Source organism: Puma concolor, chromosome C1 (genome assembly GCF_028749965.1).
Source record: "Puma concolor isolate L17-30 chromosome C1, mPumCon1.1.hap2, whole genome shotgun sequence".
Classification (NCBI taxonomy): domain Eukaryota; kingdom Metazoa; phylum Chordata; class Mammalia; order Carnivora; family Felidae; genus Puma; species Puma concolor.
Window position 1 is genome coordinate 142,853,730 of NC_141674.1, and position 19,366 is coordinate 142,873,095.

At 39.9% G+C, this 19,366-nt stretch overlaps 1 non-coding gene across 1 annotated transcript; it reads right to left on the reverse strand.

The window, feature by feature from the left end:
* Positions 1 to 7,035: 7,035 nt before the first annotated feature.
* TRNAQ-UUG (transfer RNA glutamine (anticodon UUG)) lies at positions 7,036 to 7,120 on the reverse strand. Its single transcript has one exon. It is a non-coding gene; the product is annotated as a tRNA-Gln (tRNA).
* Between the last annotated feature and the right edge of the window lie 12,246 nt (positions 7,121 to 19,366).

The following is a 19,366-nucleotide window of genomic DNA, read 5'->3' on the forward strand; positions in this document are numbered from 1 at the left end:
TAAAAAGGATGAAGGAGATCTATATGTGTCAACATGAAAAGATCTCTAATATTGGACAAATGAAAAAAGCATGTCTACAAATATATAGAAATGCAGATCTATAAATGTGTGTAGAGATATGTAGGAAAAAAAGTCATTGCTAGGTTGGGAAGAACACAGACATCTGTTAACAGAGATTATATATGGGGAAGGAATGGCATTGGGGATAGATTGGGGAGGATACAGTTTAGAGAAGAAGCCTTATAGGTTTCACTATATATATATATATATATATATATATATATATATATATATATATTACTTATTTACTTTTTTTTTAATTTTAGAGAGAGCTCAAGTGGGGAAGAGGGAGAAAGGGAGAAAGAGAGAGAGGGAGAGGGAGAGGGAGAGGGAGAGGGAGAGGGAGAGGGAGAGGGAGAGGGAGAGGGAGAGGGAGAGAGAATCTTAAGCAGGCTCTGCTCAGCGCAGAGCTCAATGTGGCACTTGATCCCATGACCCTGGGGGATTATGACCTGAGCCAAAACCAAGAGTTGGACACTCAACCCACTGAGCCACCCAGGTGCCCTTCGCTTCATATTTCTGTATTATTTGCAATTATTTTACAGTAAGTATGTTTCAGACATCTTCTGTAGTACTTATGATATTTTAAGATATTTTTTGTGTGGGTGTTAGATCGCTAAAAACATCATATAACTCCTGCCATAAGTGAAATCAAATCTACATATTTATCTGATTATATAGAAATGATATAATACTGACAGCCTGAAAATCAATTTAATTTCCCACCTAATTTATTAGTCTCTTTTAAATTTGTGCTGTTTTTTTCAGGGATTGCTCCCAAATATTACTGAGCAACTCCCTTAGCATTTTAGACAAAGGCAAATCTGGTGCTCATTAGTGAGTCATTCCCTTTGGCTCTGATTAAACAAACATGGGATTTCAGAGGAACAGAAGTAAGCATTGACCTACTCATAGACTATAAGCAGCAGAGATTCTAAGAAGTCCACCATTGTTTTCACTGAAAGAGGATACTGGTAATCCATTCCGAATGGGTCAACCATTTTAAATTTATTTTCTGAAGACTTGTTGAATTTGTATCTATACATTCTAGCTGCCCAGCCTCCTGTGGCACTTACAAATTGCCTTCCTATGTTTGCTGTGTTTATCAGTCAGAGCTCTTGTTTGCAAACAACTGAAACATCACTGGCTATCTTAAGCAAAAGACCAGTTTGTTAGAAGGTCATCAAGGCTGACTGAATTGATGAGAGGCCAGATGGCCAGGCTTGAGAAATGGGAATAATCTCAGGGAGGACTGTATAACCAGGTTGAGCAACAGAAACCCGGCAACGGTCACTCCACAAGACAACAAGGTCTCTGCCTCTATGATAAATCTGGCCTACATCTGTTTCTACAACCTTGCATGACAAAGTACAGGGCAGAATGTCCAATAGGAGGGTCCAAAGTCATATGTCTTCTGAATCTGTCAAGGTCAAGGTAGCTACCTCCTCCCACTGGAAATACATGCATTAAAAAATTACTCAATGGGGGGGCGCCTGGGTGGCGCAGTCGGTTAAGCGTCCGACTTCAGCCAGGTCACGATCTCACGGTCCGTGAGTTCGAGCCCCGCGTCGGGCTCTGGGCTGATGGCTCGGAGCCTGTTTCCGATTCTGTGTCTCCCTCTCTCTCTGCGCCTCCCCCGTTCATGCTCTGTCTCTCTCTGTCCCAAAAATAAATAAAGGTTGAGAAAAAAAAAAAAAAATTAAAAAAAAAAAAAAATTACTCAATGGGTAAATGAGAATGCTAAAACAAAATGCCAATTTGCTTGGTGGCCATGACCAAGGGCAAAATTATCTAGCCCAACTATGGACTCATTATTAATTTGTTAAAATGGTGCTTTAATAGCAGTATTATAGCATAGTTTTCGTGTTACCTCTGATTTTTCACAAGAAAAATTTTTCACAAGGAAAATGTCCCTCGAAGAATAATATATCTTAGCGATCTCAGCAATTATAAAGTGGTCTTGTTTCATCAGCAATCAATAAGAAGCCAAATGTTAGAGAAGGGAGTGCTTCAGTGTATAGAGAAGTGCATAACAAATGAACAAACAAAAACAAAAACAGCTCATAACTACAAGGAACGAACTGGTAGTTGCTGTGAGGAGGGGAGGGTGTTGGCAAAATAGATGAAGGGGATTAAGAGATACAAATTACCAGTTTTAAAATAAGGCAGTTAGGGGCGCCTGCCTGGGTGGCTCAGTCCATTAAGCGTCTGACTTCAGCTCAGGTCATGATCTCAAGTTCGCGAGTTCGAGCCCTGTGTTGGGCTCTGTGCTGACAGCTCAGAACCTGGAGCCTGCTTCGGATTCTGTGTCTCCCTCTCTCTTTGCCCCTCCCCCACTCATGCTCTGTCTCTCTCTCTCTCTCTCTCTCTGTCTCTCTGTCTCTCTGTCTCTCTCCCAAAAATAAATAAAAATACTTAGAAAGAAAGAAAATAAGAAAGAAAGAAAGAAAGAAAGAAAGAAAGAAAGAAAGAAAGAAAGAGCTAAATCCTATCCTAGTAGTGAGGGAATCTGAGAAGTAGTAATCACATTGTAGAGAAAAAAGAAAAAAACTCAGGAATTGATAGTACCATATACTTGTAAATGTGGGGAAAATGTGAGAGGATTGACTGAAAGTATGTTGAGGAATCATCATAACTCCCAGATCCATGTCCTAATCCTGATCAATCTGGACACTGCTCTTTCCCTCCCCCTACAGAAGACTGGAATGTGTTTTTGTTTGTTTGTTTGTTTGTTTGTTTTCTTTGAAGGGGGCAGAACAGAGGATCTCTGGACAGGACAAAATCAGTTATAATGGAGAGTGGAAGCAATGTACTAAAGACAGGGGATTAAGTGGATACTTCCATAATTAATGATGAGGCCCTGGCTTTCTCTCCCCATACAGCCCCCAGATATGGCAGCCAGGCTATACCTTCCAGACAAGTTATCAGAAGATCCTTATCTGGAAAACAGGACCAATCTAAGAGCACAGGCCTAAAGACACTGACCTTGATGGATTTCCCAATAATACACCTCAGCCAGATTGTGACCTACAAGACTCACACATGCACTCAGGGCTTCCATTCATGTTTTTACTTCCAGTGTTTAAATAGGGCAAATGTTCAAGGGTTGCCAGAAATTGAGGAGGTAATTGATATTAAAAACAATGATGAAAACAAATAACAAAAGGAACTTGGAAGAAACAGACACCAAGCAGGGAAAAGAAAACTTCAAAATCCAACATAACCAATATCCTCACACAGTTTAAAGGAGTTATTATATCCATGAAATATAAATACTTAGTTTTAAAATGGTTTATTCCAGGGGGAAAAAAATGACCTTGGAAATTAAAAAAAAAAAAAATGATGGTAGAAATGGAAAAACTCAGTAGAAGTGCTGAAAGATAAAGTGAGGTAAATTGTTCAGAAAGTAAATAAAATAGACAAAAAAATGAAAAGGACAAAAGATCAGGAAAACTATAGGGTAAAACAAGGAGTTCCAACATCTAATCCACAGTAATATGAATGCTAGAAAGAGAGAACTTGGGAAACACAGAGGAGAAAATCAGCAACAAAATAATCAAAAAAAATTCCCAAGGGCACCTGGGTGGCTCAGTCGGCTGAGCATCTGACTCTTGGTTTCGGCTCAAGTCATGATCTCACAGCCCCACACTGGCTTTGCACTGATGGTGGCATGGAGCCTGCTTGGGATTCTCTCTCTCTCCCTCTCTCTCTGCCCCTCCCTCACTCAGCTCCCCCACTTCAAAATGAAAAAACTTACAAAAAGAAAAAGAAAAAGAAAAAGAAAAATTCCCAATACACAAGACCATAAACTTCCAGATTCTTAGAACACATTGTCCAACACCACAGTGAAAAAGGTTTCTCACGAAAGACACATGGGTGCCTGGCTGGTTCAGTCGGTAAAGTATGCAATTCTTGATATTAGGATCATGAGTTCAAGCCCCACATTGGGTGTGGAGCTTACTTAAAAAAATAAATAAAATAGGGGCGCCTGGGTGGTTCAGTCAGTTAAGCATCTGACTTCAGCTCAAGTCATGATCTCGCGGTTCATGAGTTTCAGCCCTGCATCCGGCTCTGTGCTAACAGCAGTCTGGAGCCTGCTTCAGATTCTGTGTCTCCTTCTCTCTCTGCCCCTCCCATGCTCATGCTCTGTCTCTCTCTGTCTCAAAAAGAAATAAACATTAAAAAAAAATTTTTTTTAATAAGTAAAATAAATAAAATAATCTTTAATAATTTTTTTAATGTTTATTTTTCAGAGAGAGAGAGAGAGAGTGAGCACATGCCTGCTTGCATGAGCTGGGGAGGGGCAGAGAGAGAGGGAGACAGAGGATTCAAGCAAGCTCCATGCTGTTAATGCAGAGCCTGATGTGGGGCTCAAACTTGAGAACTGTGAGATCATGACCTGAGCCTAAGTTGGAGCTTAACTAACTGAGCCACCCAGGTGACCCAACAAAAATATTTTCTAAAATAAAAAGAAAGACAACTTTGTGTAATTTCTCAATACCAGGGACAAAGAGAAGATTTAATAAGATTCTGGGGTTGGAAAGATAGAAATTCAGGAATCAAAATATTATGTTTTCTTTTTTTTTTTTTTTTTTTTTTATTTTTGGGACAGAGAGAGACAGAGCATGAACGGAGAAGGGGCAGAGAGAGAGGGAGACACAGAATCGGAAACAGGCTCCAGGCTCCGAGCCATCAGCCCAGAGCCTGACGCGGGGCTCGAACCCACAGACCGCGAGATCGTGACCTGGCTGAAGTCGGACGCTTAACCGACTGCGCCACCCAGGCGCCCCTCAGAGTTTTCAATAACACTAGAAGCTTGAAGCAATGAAGAGATGTCATTAAGATTCTGAGAAGGATTATTTATAACTAAGAATTCTATAAATTATCAATAAAATGTATCAACCAGGATCCTGGCAGGGAAGAGATGGTGAACCCCAGGAGGATAATGGTGGAGGTTTAATAAAGGGACTGGCTGTAAAGGTTTGGCGAGAGCACCGTTATCACAAGAGGCACAAAGGGAGGAACAAGTTACCAACATCCAGAGCGTAGCTGCGTGCAGAGAGTCACAGAACAAGGGTGCATCCTTTAGTAGAGGATGCCAACAACTGCCTCAAACTGGCAGGAAGGAAGCCAGGAAATATATACCCCAACTTCTCTCCTCCTGACTCCCTCCAATCTCCTTCTCATTCTTCCCACCTGCCAGACACCCTGAAGGCCAGATGGCAAGAGACTGCAATAATATTGTCTGTAAACCTCAGCCTCCCAGGAAACTGAGTAGGGTGGAGATGGGTAGGGTAAGTAGTAAAGAATAAATCTGTTAAAATGTGTAAAACCTGTAGAATAATGCTCATCACCTTTTAAACACTCAATACGTCTTAGCTATACTAAGTTGTTAGTTTCATCATCACTATTGTCATTAATAGGGAACTATTAAAATTCACATGAAATCAAACATTGAAAAACTCCCTAACCATTTTCTAAATCCCTTTCCTCTTTCCCTGATAAGATTCTTCAACACAAATATACAAAATGTATTATAAAATTTTACTAGCATAAAAAGGTAATTTTCCACTGACTCCCAGGGACTTTTCAAATTTTCTCCAGATTTATTAGTGATAGGTCATCTGGAATAAATTTTTATTGGACTTACTGGTAGTGATGTGTAATTCAGAAGTAGTGTAACTGGGCAGAGATAACTATGAAGAACTGATTCAGCGCTACCATTTTCCAGGAAAATGTTATGGCATTAATAGTATCTTCCCATGAGGTAATTTAATCAGATTACCATAGTGCAATGTTTTGCGAAATAAGCATCACAATCCCCAGAAGTGCTGAATAGTACGGGGTAGGAGGTTGGGGTGGGTGGGGCACATCATAATAAAATAACAAAATTGGATCAACCTCAAAATAGGATTAGTTCAAAACACAAATAGCCATTACTATATAAAACATATGGTTCAATGTTTCATCTCAAAAGTAATCAATGTGATGTAAATTTAAATAATAAGGAGATGCCAATTCTGCTCTACTCAGTTAGCAAAGGTTTTAAAAATTATGCTATCCAGTGTTTGTTGGAATAGAGGTAAAATGAAACTCATACTGAAGATGGTGTATACGTTAGCGCAAACCTTTCTAGAGGACAAGCTGGTATTACGTATTAAAAGTTCTTAAAACATTCATACCCATCACAGTCTACATGGAGGAGACAGATAAGTAAGTATAAGAATATCATACTGTGTATAGTACAGATGTGTCATCCCATGTGCTATTGCAACACAGAGGCAGAAATGACTCAAGTGATTAATTGTTCAGGAGAAGCCAAGATCCCATCATAAAAGAGACAGTACCTAGATACAATTTTGAAGTAATAAAACTTCGCATGACAATGTGAATAATTCCAGTTGTAGTTACTCTTCTTCTGAATTATACACCACTACACAAACATAAAGAGACAAGAAAAGGCAACGCTTTTTCATTAACAGTGAAACTTCTGATGTGGATGGAGAGTGTCTAAAGGCAAAGTCTCATCATTTGAAAACCAATGGACAAGAAGAAGAGAAAACCATCTGCTTGTTAGTTAGGCAAATATTGCTTTTAAAGTCATAATGTAGACAGAAGTCAAGCAATTGCCCATCTATAGCATTCCCTCCCACCAGCCACACACACACACACACAAAAGACAAAACAACAAGGCTGACATGGAGACAAATAATTACGAAAATAAAGTGGAATTCATCCTATGCAAAAGGAGAGCCAAGGTAGCAAGAAGTGGAAGGATGTGTATAAGGTGGTCATTATATTTCCTTTATAGTAACCATATTGGCTATTTTGAGAAACATTCAATTAAAACAATTTTTTTTTACATTTATTTATTTTTGAGAGGCAGAGTGAGACAAAGTGAGAATGGGGGAGAGGCAGAGAGAGAGGGAGACACAGGATCAGAAGCAGGCTCCAGGCTCTGGGCTGTCAGCACAGAGCCTGACGTGGGGCTCGAACCCACAGACCATGAGATCATGACCTGAGTCAAAGTCAGACACTCAACCGACTGAGCCACCCAGGCGCCCCGAGAAACATTCAATTTTAATAAAGGAGTAATGTTTGCCACTTTTACATATGAACTTCTATAACCAATCATCCACAAGCACACCAGGAAGAGTGATAGAAATGAGAATTTGGCATTTTTTAAAAAATAGCAAGATGTGAATGCAGCAGGTAGCAGTTGGCAGTTAAGTGGTATTAACTAAGGAAAAGGAACAGCAATGTCTGCAGGCATTCTGAGCCTCCTCTCCTCCTCTCCCTGGGTTACAGTGATTTTCTCTCTCCTCCTTCAAAAGCCTCCTCTTCCATCCACCCAATCTCTTCTTATTTGGAGAATCTCTGACAAAGAAGGGGACCGGCCAGTGGTTAGAGTGCTCTTCAGGACACCCCCACCCCTCACATCCTGCCATGCACATTTCTGACTTGCTAGGAAGGACGAACACGGAAAAGGGAAAGAAAGAGAGGAAAGTCCACTTGGAAAGTCCCTGAATGCATTACTGTCTCTTAGAACAGCTTCTTTCTCTTTATTTCCCCAAGCAGTCTGTGTGTGTGTGTGTGTGTGTGTGTGTGTGTGTGTGTGTGTCTGTGTCTTTGTGTCTCTGTCTCTGTGTGTCTCTTTGTGTGTGTGTCTGTGTGTCTATGTGTGTGTCTCTTGTGTGTTTCTGTGTCTCTGTATGTGTGTATATATGAGAGACAGACACAGAGAGAAAAACAACAAACAGAAGAGAAGAAGGGGAGGCCAAGGAAGAGGGAAAAGGAAGAAGGAGGGAGAGTAGGACAGCAGGACCAGGACCATGGGAACAAGGGAGGAAAAAGGAATTTGAAGTTATTCAGTTGCCATTAATTTGCAATCTTGCTGCCATCTCCTCCCTGCTGTTTTGGTGAGTGGGGGGGCGGGATGTAAGGATAATGACAACTTAAAGAGAAGACCTTTTAAAGTATGGATTCACGTTTCACTCTAATCTGTAAATAAAATCTTCAGGGGCTAGTTGTTGTGGACCCTAACTAATTTTCCAAAATTAAGAATGTTATCTGGATTGTGATACTTCAGTATAATACTTGATGATAACTTCTTTGAAAAATGTGCCATAAAGCATCAAGGAAATTAGCATCACTGGGTGTGGGTTGTGTACCTCATACTGGAAGTCATTCTTATATGTTAGCGCACTCCCAGGAATCCTGCAAAGAGCATATTTACCCACATTTTACAGACAAGTGGACTGAAGTTCAGTGAGATAAAGCAACATGTTCAGGGTCACAAAGCTAATTTATCTGACTTTAAATCTCTTTTCTTCCCAGCACCATACTATCTCTCTCACAAATTATCATTATTATCTTTGTTATGCTTCTCAGGTTGAAGGTGCTATCTTCCAAGCCACACCTATGAATTCGATGGAATAGCAATGATGTTTGTGGCAGAACTTTTGCAGAACAGCGTTGTTTTCAAACAAACCTTAACATGTGTCAATGATATGTTGTGAATTCATTTTTGATTCAGAAAATGTTGTTATCATAAGGATGAACTCTTGTAAAGAAAGTCTAAGAGAAATAAATTGGGTTTTTTTAGTTAGTATGTTTGTTTGTTTGTTTGTTTGTTTGTTTGTTTGTTTAGAGAGTGTGGCTTGAGCAGGGGAGAGAAAGAATCCCAAGCAGGCTCTGCAGTTTCAGCACAGAGTGCCATGTGGGGCTTGAACTCACAAACCCCATGAGATCATGACCTGAGCCAAAATCAAGAGTCAGACGCTTAACTGACTGAGCCACCCAGGTGCCCTGAGAGAAAGTAATTCTACCTGGGTAGGATAAAGGAAAGTTTCATGATGAGAGAGGGAGCAAAATTTTGAATAATAAATAGGTTTTTTTCTGGTGGAGGGAAGGGAAACATAGATGTATGTGGTATGTTTAGATATGGCAAATATCAGGGCACCTGGGTGGCTCAGTCGGTTAAGCATATGACTTAGGCCCCCCACATTGGGCTCTGCGCTGACAGCTCAGAGCCTGGAGCCTGCTTTGGATTCTATGCCTCCCTCTCTCTCTGCCCCTCTATCACTCATGCTCTGTCTCTCTCTCTCTCTCTCTCGAAAATAAATAACAAACATTGCAAAAAAAGATGGCAAATATCAACACCCAGTGAAAAACGGCAAAGGTTGTGTGAAAAGCAATATGCAGGTCTCTAGCACTGAAACTGAGTGGGTCCAAGGAATGAAACATACTGAAACATATATCATTGTGATACTTGAAATCCCTTGTATGATCATAAGAGAATTCATGAGTGCTGACATTTCTGATCTTTATTTCCATCTCCCCAAGCCAAAAAGGGATAAAAGGCCCAAGAACTGGGATATTCTAATCTGAAGAATTCCACATTCTTACAGGTAGCCCAGATTATAAATCTTGGGCATGCTTCCACAGCCAGGAGGAGCACTGGAAAGAAGCATGTCTGCAACAGTGTGTCCTTGACCTTGTGGGAAGGTAACCTCAGCCAAGTCTCTGTCAACCTTCTTGTCAATCCTTAAAACTTGACCAGCTTTTAGTGGTTCAGCCTAGCATAAACAAAGAAGTTCCAGAACTAGAAATACAAATGATCAATAATCATGCCTCAACATTTCTCATACTTTTCATTTCTGTCCTTTTCCATTGGGTTCTGAGATAATTTCTCTTTTCAACTTTCCAGTTTGTATTCAGTCTTTAATTGTGTCAATTCTGCTATTCAGCTCATCTATTGAGTTTTCATTTCAATGATCATACTTATCATTACCGTCATCATTCACTGGTTCTCTTACATAATATTTTGTTCTTGTTTGATGGTTACAATCCACTCTTATCTCTATAAATTCAGCTTCCTCAGATGTTAGTTCTGTTAGTTGAGTTCAGTGTTTCTATTTCACGGTTGTGATGTTTACCTTAATGGTAAAATGGTTTGTAGTTCATCTGTGTCTTTGAGATCCCATTTGTGTCTGTCTGAGAATTCTGCCTCTGTTAAACAACTCTGTACTAGTTATTGCTGGGAAGGGGTACAATCCAATGCCTACTGAGATGTTACATAGCTTATCTTCTGTAAATACCAGTTCCTCTTTCCTCCTGAGGGTAAAAAGTCACCCAGGGTGCAGCCCTGCCTCTGGCCCAAGTGCCCACCCTCACTGCTCTAGCTAGGCAGGAACAGTTCTGCTGTCTTCCTCCAGCTAGGACAGAGTTGACTTAGTTGAGAATTCTGGATGCTTCCCCAATCACACTAATGATTGCTGGAGGGATCTTTTCTATTTGTTACAGCCATTGCTATGCATTCAGAGCAATCCTGGAACTAATCCCACCTTTAATAGAAATACTTTCCTGCTAATGCATTTTCCTCTACTTAGCTAACCACATCTGTTTCTCTTCAGAATTTTTCAAAATTTCTGTTTGGTGATAGCATTTTTTCCTGGTTTTAGTCCTTCTATGAATATACTGGTTTTTAATTTTTTCTTTTGTAGCAGCTGTGGAATTTCTATATAAGAGAGATTTAAAGGCTACAATCTGTCTCTATGGATGAGGACTTTCAAACTTAATGGTATGCATTAGATACCCATGTGCTTTTGAAGCATGGGCAAACAATTATTTTATTTTATTTTATCTCATTTTATTTTATTTTATTTTATTTTAAATATTTATTTTGGGAGGGAGAGAGACAGAATAAGAAGGGGAGGGGCAGAGAGAGAGGGAGAGAGAATCCCAAGCAGGCTCCACACCATCAGCGCAGAGCCCGACATGGGGCTCGATCTCACAAACCATGAGATTGTGACCTGAGCCGAAATGAAGTGTCAGACACTTAACTGACTGAGCCACCCAAGTGTCCCATCAATTATTTGTAAAATATGTATCTGGGGTACCTGGGTGGCTTAGTTGGTTAAGCACCTGGCTCTTGATTTTAGATCAGGTCATGATCTCACATTTCATGAGATTGAGCCCCACGTTGGGCTCTGTGCTGATGTCACAGAGCCTACTTAGGATTCTCTCTCCCTCTCTCTCTCTCTCTGCCCCCCTCCGCTCATGCTCTCTCTCTCAAGTAAGTATTATAGAGGCACCTGGGTGGCTCAGGGGGTTAAGCATCTGACTTCAGCTCAGGTCACGGTCTCACAGCTTGTGGGTTTGAGCCCCGTGTCAGGGGCTCAGAGCCTGGAGCCTGCTTCAGATTCTGTGTCTCCCTCTCTCTGTCTACTTGTCCCCCACTCATGCTCTGTCTTTCTCTGTCTCTCAAAAATAAACATTAAAAATTTTAAATAAATAAATAAACATTAAAAAAATAAAAAATAAACATTATAAACAAAAATATGTATAAGTTTCTGTGTGTGTGTGTGTATTTAATTTATTTATTCTCCAAATAACACCTAATGTCAAGATACACCAAATATATGGTAATACACACACACATGCTCACACACGCACACACAAACATACACACACACTTTGCCATTAGATTAAAAGGTCCCTTTCTTTAAAACAGATTGTTGTCCTTAAATCTCTCAAATAAATGCACTTGACTGGTCTGGGGAGTCATAGAAGTTTATGAACAAGGGGTCTCCTGAAAAGAGTCTTGCAGGTTGAAGTAATTAAAGAAAGAAACACGTCGTAGACAGTTTCTTGGTCCTTAAGAACTGTCCTCTACTTCCAGAATAATGCTCAAGCTCTTTAGGTTTGCAAAGACTTGTCTTGTGCTCCCCTCTGGCCCTTCTTGACCACTTCCCCATCCTCCTGAGCTCCCTTCCCCGGCTATGCTAAAGAACTTGCTGTTCTCCAGAGGACTGGAGAACTCAGCTGTTTCATTTTCTGAACTTCCATGTGTATGCTTCTCTTTGCTTGGAACACTCTGGCCCTACCAACATTCTCTCATCCAAATACTAACAGTGTTTAAAGATAATTCTTTGTTTAAAAAATCCAACTGGTAGTGAGCTTGTTGTGATGAGTTACCATGTTTCAGCCCCATTATAGGCAATGTTATCTTCCTTTTCAAGCATGATATATGTGCCAGCCTCCACTTGATCCTAAGGCCATCAATGTCTCAGAGTATTGGCTATGCAGTGACAACGTATTACACAGGTATAAAGAAAGGAAAAAAGAAATTTCCCACACATTGACTTTATTAATGATGTGTGAACAAGAATCAACAGACCTGGGTCTTAGTCCAGATTCTGATAAATATGACCTTGATAAGCCAAGACAGTTTAACGTCCCTGGGCCTATGTTTCTGCATTAAGGATGTAACCTCTACGTAAGGATGTTAGAAAGAGGGTCCCCGAGCTCTCTGCCAGGTTTCAAACTAGATAATAGATCTAATAAATTTTGGGTTTTTTTTAACATTTCTATATTAATTTAATTTTAATTACTCACTGACTATGTTACCATGTAAGTACTCGAATAATTCTAATTTTAAAAAATGTCCCTTTTGAATCTTGGAGTTCTTCCTTCTCATCCTTTGCACTGCTTCCCAGTATTCTATGATACAGACACCCCACTAGTTATTTAAACATTTCTTTGTCTATTGACATCATGATTGCTTCTAATTGGTCTTCTCACACACAATGTTAGAGGGAACATCCTGGTAAGATGCTGTATATTTTTAAAGATATCTCTGTTTTACTTACAGCAAAAAGTCTGTGCTCTGGACTTTGTCCCCACCACAAATTGGCTAAGAATTAAAACAAAGATCTCCAGTGTATGCAGATAAAAGTCCCCTTGAGATGGGACCTAGAGAGTAGTGACAAAATGTTTTCACTTGAATGTCATAAGAAATCTGACAGCCACAACCTAAAGGCAAATGAGCATCACTGTGGGCAGTGGTCCCTCAGAAAAGGATGTCAGGATTGGTAGGGGGCTGACTCCCTTGAGGTCTGGGCTATGGTGAAGCACTAAATGGGGCTTAGAGAGGGTAGTAAATCCTTGCAAGAACCCAAGAACCTCAGAGCAAGGTGAGCTGCTCAGTTTGCTGGGTTACTGGAGCCACAGAGACCAGAGACAACAGACAATTCCTTATTTTGCTCTGTATATAGTACGTGTCCTGTGAAAGACACATGTGCAATCACTGGCAAGAATTAAAAGAAACCTGGAAGTTTCTCTCTCCTGCTAGTATGGAGGCTGCTGAGGGAGGTCAGTGACCACCCTGACCTGAAGACTTAACAGTAGTGACTGAGAGGCCCTGCACCAGTGGAGGGCAGCACCACTGAAGAAAATAGCAAAAAGGAAAAATAAGAAGACCAGTCCTATGCAAAGTGCCAAACAAGCCAAGGAAGACTGGTGAACTGACTTCAAATGTAACAGGAATTCTATATACTGAACACTACAGGATGCCAGCATGGCGCTAGGGCTTTCAGAGTCCACACATCCTATGGTTCTCACCAGTACTATCAGAAGGTGGTATTACATATCCCAAAGACAAATGAAAATATAAAGACTCTAAGAGGTCCTTCCTTCTCTCTTGCTTCCTCCCTCCCTTCCTTCCTTTCTTCCTCCCTTCCACAAATATTTAAGTATTTTTCAGAGTCTGTGACATACCGGCTACTATTCTTGGTACTGTAGATACAGAGGCAAACCAGGAGGTAAGGCCCCTGCTTTCGTGGACCTATATTCTAGCAGAACATAACAAATAACAAAACAAATGACTGAAATTATAAATTAATACATAAACAAGAGAGAATATTAGATTGCAACAAATTTAATGCAGAGACTTATACTAGGATAATATAGAGGGAAATTTTGGGGGTGACAAAAATGTTCTACATATTAATTGTGGTGGTTACACAGTTGTATGCATTTGTCAGAATTCATAGAGTAGTATACCTTATAAAAAGTGACTTTTCATATGTAAATTATATCTCAATAAACCTGACCATTAAAAAATAGGATCCTACCCCAAAATAGTGACAGGAGGCTACTTTAGATTGAGCAACAAAGGCCTGGTTAAGAGTGTAGTAATTAAGTTCAGATTTGAATACAAGAAAGATGATGAATGGAAAGATCGTTCCAGAGAAAGAAAAGAGTAACTGAAAAATCCCTGTGGTGGGAATGAGCTTGAATTGGTCAAGTTACAGCAAAGTGGGGGAGGTTGCAGATGTGAACAAGAACCAGAGCAGGATGGGGTTAGAAACCAACATCAAGAGACTGATGTTATTTTCAGTGCCACAGAAATAGGTTTTTAAGCAGGGGAGTTACAAGTTCTGATTGATGTATGCTTTCAAAAGATCACTCAGGCTGCTTTGCAGAGAATGACTCGTAGGGCGCAAGAGCAGAAGGACGGAAATAGGACAGCAATAGTCCACGCAAAAGATTATGGGGTCATGGACTAGGGTGGAAGCATGCAGATAGAAGAAAGCAGATGTAGGGGTGTCCGGGTGGCTCAGTCGGTTGAGTGTCAGACTCTTGATTCTGCTCAGGTTATGATCTCACAGTTTGTGAGATTGATTCCCATCCTTGGGCTCTGACAGCACAGAGCTTGCTTGGGATTTTTCTTCCCTCCACCCCCTGCCCCTCTCCCCAGCTCTCTCTATCTCAAAATAAATAAGTAAACATAAAAAAGAATTTTTTAAAAAGGAGGCAGATCTAACACAATTTGATGGTAGTGTATTGGTTAGGATAACAAGTAAATTCTGATCTCTGTGCCTTAACACAGTAGAACTTTGGCTGGTATTCCGGACTGGTGTTCTTCTCTCTATCTGGTCCCACAGAGAATGAGGCTCCTTCCACCTTTTGACTATACTTTCCTCTAGGGCCACAAAAGTTCCCATTTAGTCATCAGATGCAAATGATTGACTACTTGTTGGAGATTTTTATGGCTCTATTCTGAAACTGATATACATCAAATTAACCCACACTCTATTAACTAGAACCTAGCCACATAGTGCATGCACCTAACTGCTGAAGGGGCAGAGAAATGTAGTCTATGATTGTGTCCAGATAGAAAAGGAACCTGGTTTGATAATCATCTAACAATCTCTGCCACCATTTTGTTTTGGAGGAGAGACCACAGGACATGGAAATGGACTGGATGAAATTGGTGAGAGAAAGATAGGACTTCTCTCACTAGTGGTGCTTGGTAACCGTGGGGAAAGAAGATCTGGGAGATATGCTCGATTTCTCTCCTTCCTTCAGCCCCATCTGTTGTACTAAAAGAAGGGATGGTGAGTGGAAGGAGACACAAAGATCTTGCCCACAGCAACTGAGCAGAACACAAAGGCAGAGAAGGAGGAAATTATTTCCTCCTACAAAAGTAAAGCTGTTTCTGATGATATAGAGCTTTTTTTTTTTTTTTTAAAGAAGGATGTACTCACCTAATTATACCTAATACTTCATGAGCAGTCACCAGTCTTGGTGGCAGCAGGCAGCAGCTGCCCTTGTCAGTGTTATCAGAACTGAAGACGCTAAGACCAATTATCTTCCTGGTAGATTCTCCCTTCATCTTGTCAGAGGACACGGAAAGACAATGGGTGTAGTGTGCCTTTAACTAAACTCCTCTCAAAAACTTCCACATGAAGAATCAAGCCTGCTTGATGATTTTCCAAATAGGAAATTATGAACTCTTTGAGATCATGTTTTATCAATCTTCATATTCCCACCTAGTATACAGCATAATACTTAACATAAAGTATATCCTCTGTAAACATTTGTGAAGAATTAAATATTTATGTGGAGGTTAAGGTCAAGATTTGTCATATACAGCAAGTGCCCTGGAGAGTTATCCAAAAGCAACCATGTATGCCAGGCAACCTCAGCATAAATTTATGAACTATGGTTTGGCTTTGACTTTGATCACATTATGACTAATCTCATTTTCCTTGGAAAGATTATTAGTACTATGTCCCATTTACCTGGTAAAATACACAATACTCAGTTTTCTTAGGTATTTATAAAACCTTAATATCCTGTTCTAGTTATGATTTAGTAGGTATTCTTTAACAGTCTCTTTGTCTTGTCAATCAAATTAATGCCTTTGAATATGTGTATATGAGTCATAACTTTTTTCATTCATTTCACAAATAATACATATGTATTGGGAAAAAAATGTATAAAATACAAAACAAAAAACAAAAAGAAGTTAGGAAGTACCCATAACTTCATCATGCAGATATTTGGCATTAGTATGTACATCTTTCTGGACTTTCTTTTCATATATATTTATAACATATCCCTCCTTTATCAAGATAGGATCACTCTGAACTTAATATTTTTGAACCTACTTGAAAAAAATATTTAAAAAGCAAATTTTAAGTGAGCATATTTTAAAGTTGTTTTCAAATATGTGTGCTTGTTTCTTTGTTCCAGCTTTTTAGATCACGGTCCTTTTTCCTGAAAGCTGGTGTAGTTAAGGCTTATTCTATGGGCCTCAATAGCAAAAATGAGTCAAAGCTTAACTGAAAGTTTTCAGGTCAACAGAAGGGCAGCACAGCAGGGATTCACAACACAGGTAAAATTCAAACCAGGTGATCTCTAAGTTTCCAACACTGAGTTCTGTAATTGTTTCACTAAAAGTCAGGGGAGAGAAAGAGGTAGGGACAAGGAGGCAGAGCTTCAAGACTTACCAGAGGTGTAGGGAACAGTTTGATTGGAATAAATGCATATGGGGGAGTTCCAGTAAATAACCTCAGAAGGCAGATCAGAGGCAGGTTTGGGGAACTGTGTTTTGTAAGGAGGTGGGATGGGGAGAGAAGGAAGATATTAAGTACATTAATCATCACCTCCGTCTCCTTGTTCTTTTCTTCTTCCTCTTTCTCCTTCTTGTCTTAACTTTTGCATCTGAATGTCCTTAGGCCCCCAACCTTCTGAAGTCATCCTTTGCTTTAATACCCATATGAGATCACTTCTTCCTATAAATCAGGAAAGATCAAGTTATGCTAACAGTAATGAACAACCTCAAAATCTCAATGACTTAAAACAATAACAGTTTATATTTTGTTCATGCCACATAACATCAGGAATCAATCAGGAATCCAGGTGATAGAGCAGCCACCATCCCAAATATTTTTCTCCGTGCCAGAGGGAAAGAGTTCTGGAACATCAGCAATCAAATGCTTGACTCTGAGATAATAAATAATTTCTGCTCACATCTTATTGGCCAGAAACAATCACATGATCCCACCAAACACCAGAAAACCATAGAATTTAATACTACATGCTGCCAGAAGGTGGAGAAGCAGAAATACTTAGTGGGCATTACTAATGACTATCACACCATATACCTATGGGAAATCCAACGTCAGTTTCAGTGTCACATTCACTTCCTAAAAGCTTTTTGATATAAAACAATTAAATCTTTCACTTTTCTATATATTTCCCATTGTTCTACATTGGCCCCAACCTGCTCACTGGCCCTGTAAAAGTTAGCAGCATTCCACCTGAAGATTTGAAAGCATTTATTGAATGAATGAGTAGAATGTCACGTATTTTATTTCTTTAACTTTGTTCTATGGCATGCATCAGAATTTCTCTCCAATTGTTTTAAATCAGGCTGAAGGGAATGACCTCAATTTCCATTATTGCCTTTATTTCCATACAAGTCCATATGGAGATCTTAGGGTGGATGACGCATTCCTGTAATATAATTTCGTGGTCTTACTGGAAGTGTTCTTAAAGATGTCTTCTATTGACATATTTTGTAATTCACTGAACTCCACCCTTTTCTTTTCCTCTTGCTTTTTCCTTCTCTTTCCAAGATTGCAAAATATAATCAATAAATGATATAATTTATGTTTTAGTTTTCATACTGTGGCCAAAGAATAGAATTTTCCTACAATTCCTTGCTATTCAAATCCAGTCTTTTTAAAGTATAATCAGATACGTATGCGATGTCTTAGAATTTGTTTTTCTTCCCTCCTTTCCTTTTTTCCCCCTCTACATATCCACCTGACATTTCTCCATACTTTTTCCTCTCAGCCGAGACCGAGTATATCAAAAAAATTTTAATACGCCTCTTCTCATCCTCCAACAGATATTTGAAATTCTACTTTAGAGTCTTTTTTTTTTTTTTTTAATTTGTGTAATAGTGACATCACTAAACTACTGTGCTGGCCTAGGAGATCTCAAGCTTGATTAGTGCAGTCTTAGCCCAAATCAGGTGTGGAGTTCTCTCCACCATGTTTTTAGGGTATCTAGTAGCTGCTTAGGTATATGGGTACTGGAACATTTTGGAAAAGCAACCAAAACAGGGGCTGCCTCTACAAAAAAAAAAAAAGTGTTGCTGGATTTTCTGCCAGTAACTGACAGGCTCAAAAGGAGACACTGCACACCTTGATGGACCGATGAAGAGATTGGGGGCAGAGAGGTGTGGCATGGCATTCATCTAAGGAGGTAGAGCAATTTGACTGGTAGTCTTTGGACCTCTTTAAAGGAACTTTTCTAAGTGTATCTTCTCTCAGCTCCCCAGAAACATCCTGGGTAGTATGCACTAAGGGTTGGGCAGGGGATGACTCATTACCTTAGGCACCAAGGTAAGTTCATAGGCTATACTCCCTTTGCTACTCTTCATCTCCCAGTTGTCTTCCCCTTGATTCCCACCCAATCAAGTTGTGAGAGAGGAAAAGAAATCCTCTACCCTGGATTGGGTTAATCCCTCAAAGCAATCATTAAATTTTTATGTTAAAACGAAGTGTACATTCACAGCTTTCCACACTTGGAGCTTCACTAAAATGCAAATAAACAAAGATGGGTATCTGTTGTTAGTTACTTGACCTAAGTAAAGATTCACTTCCAACCCTCTCCTGAGAGTAATGTTTGATAAATGGGAGCCAGAAGAAATTGGGTATTTCGAAGAAATGCAGAAAGGGCACAGCCAAAGAAATATGACCAAAGAATGGGGAAGGCTGTGATGGTTTTGCTGTACCCTTGAACAAGTTAAGTTATATTTACTTCCTAAACCACAAACTTAAAATACTCATATAATTCTACTTTCCAGAGCAATATCATGGTTTGCTCCTTCCAACTAGTTATTCATCCTGTTCTCTCTGCCCATGACTGTGGTCTTCACAGTTACACCCACCTGGTCTAGACTATATCCTCTTTTGCACCAAACTGAAACTCTCTAACCCTGACAGTGAGCTGTGACACAATTCCGTCATTTCTCATTTGCTGCAGGCCCAGAATAGAGATTTTGAACCCTAATAACTTTGTGCATAACTCAGTGAGCATCCAGTAAATTCTGTACCCTCAGCCTACATCTCCTCAACTGCTCTTTCGAGGAGAGATGAGATGAAAGTATGCCTTCAGTGTTCGTTGCAAAGATGCCTAAGGGAGTCTAGGCTCACTTCAGACC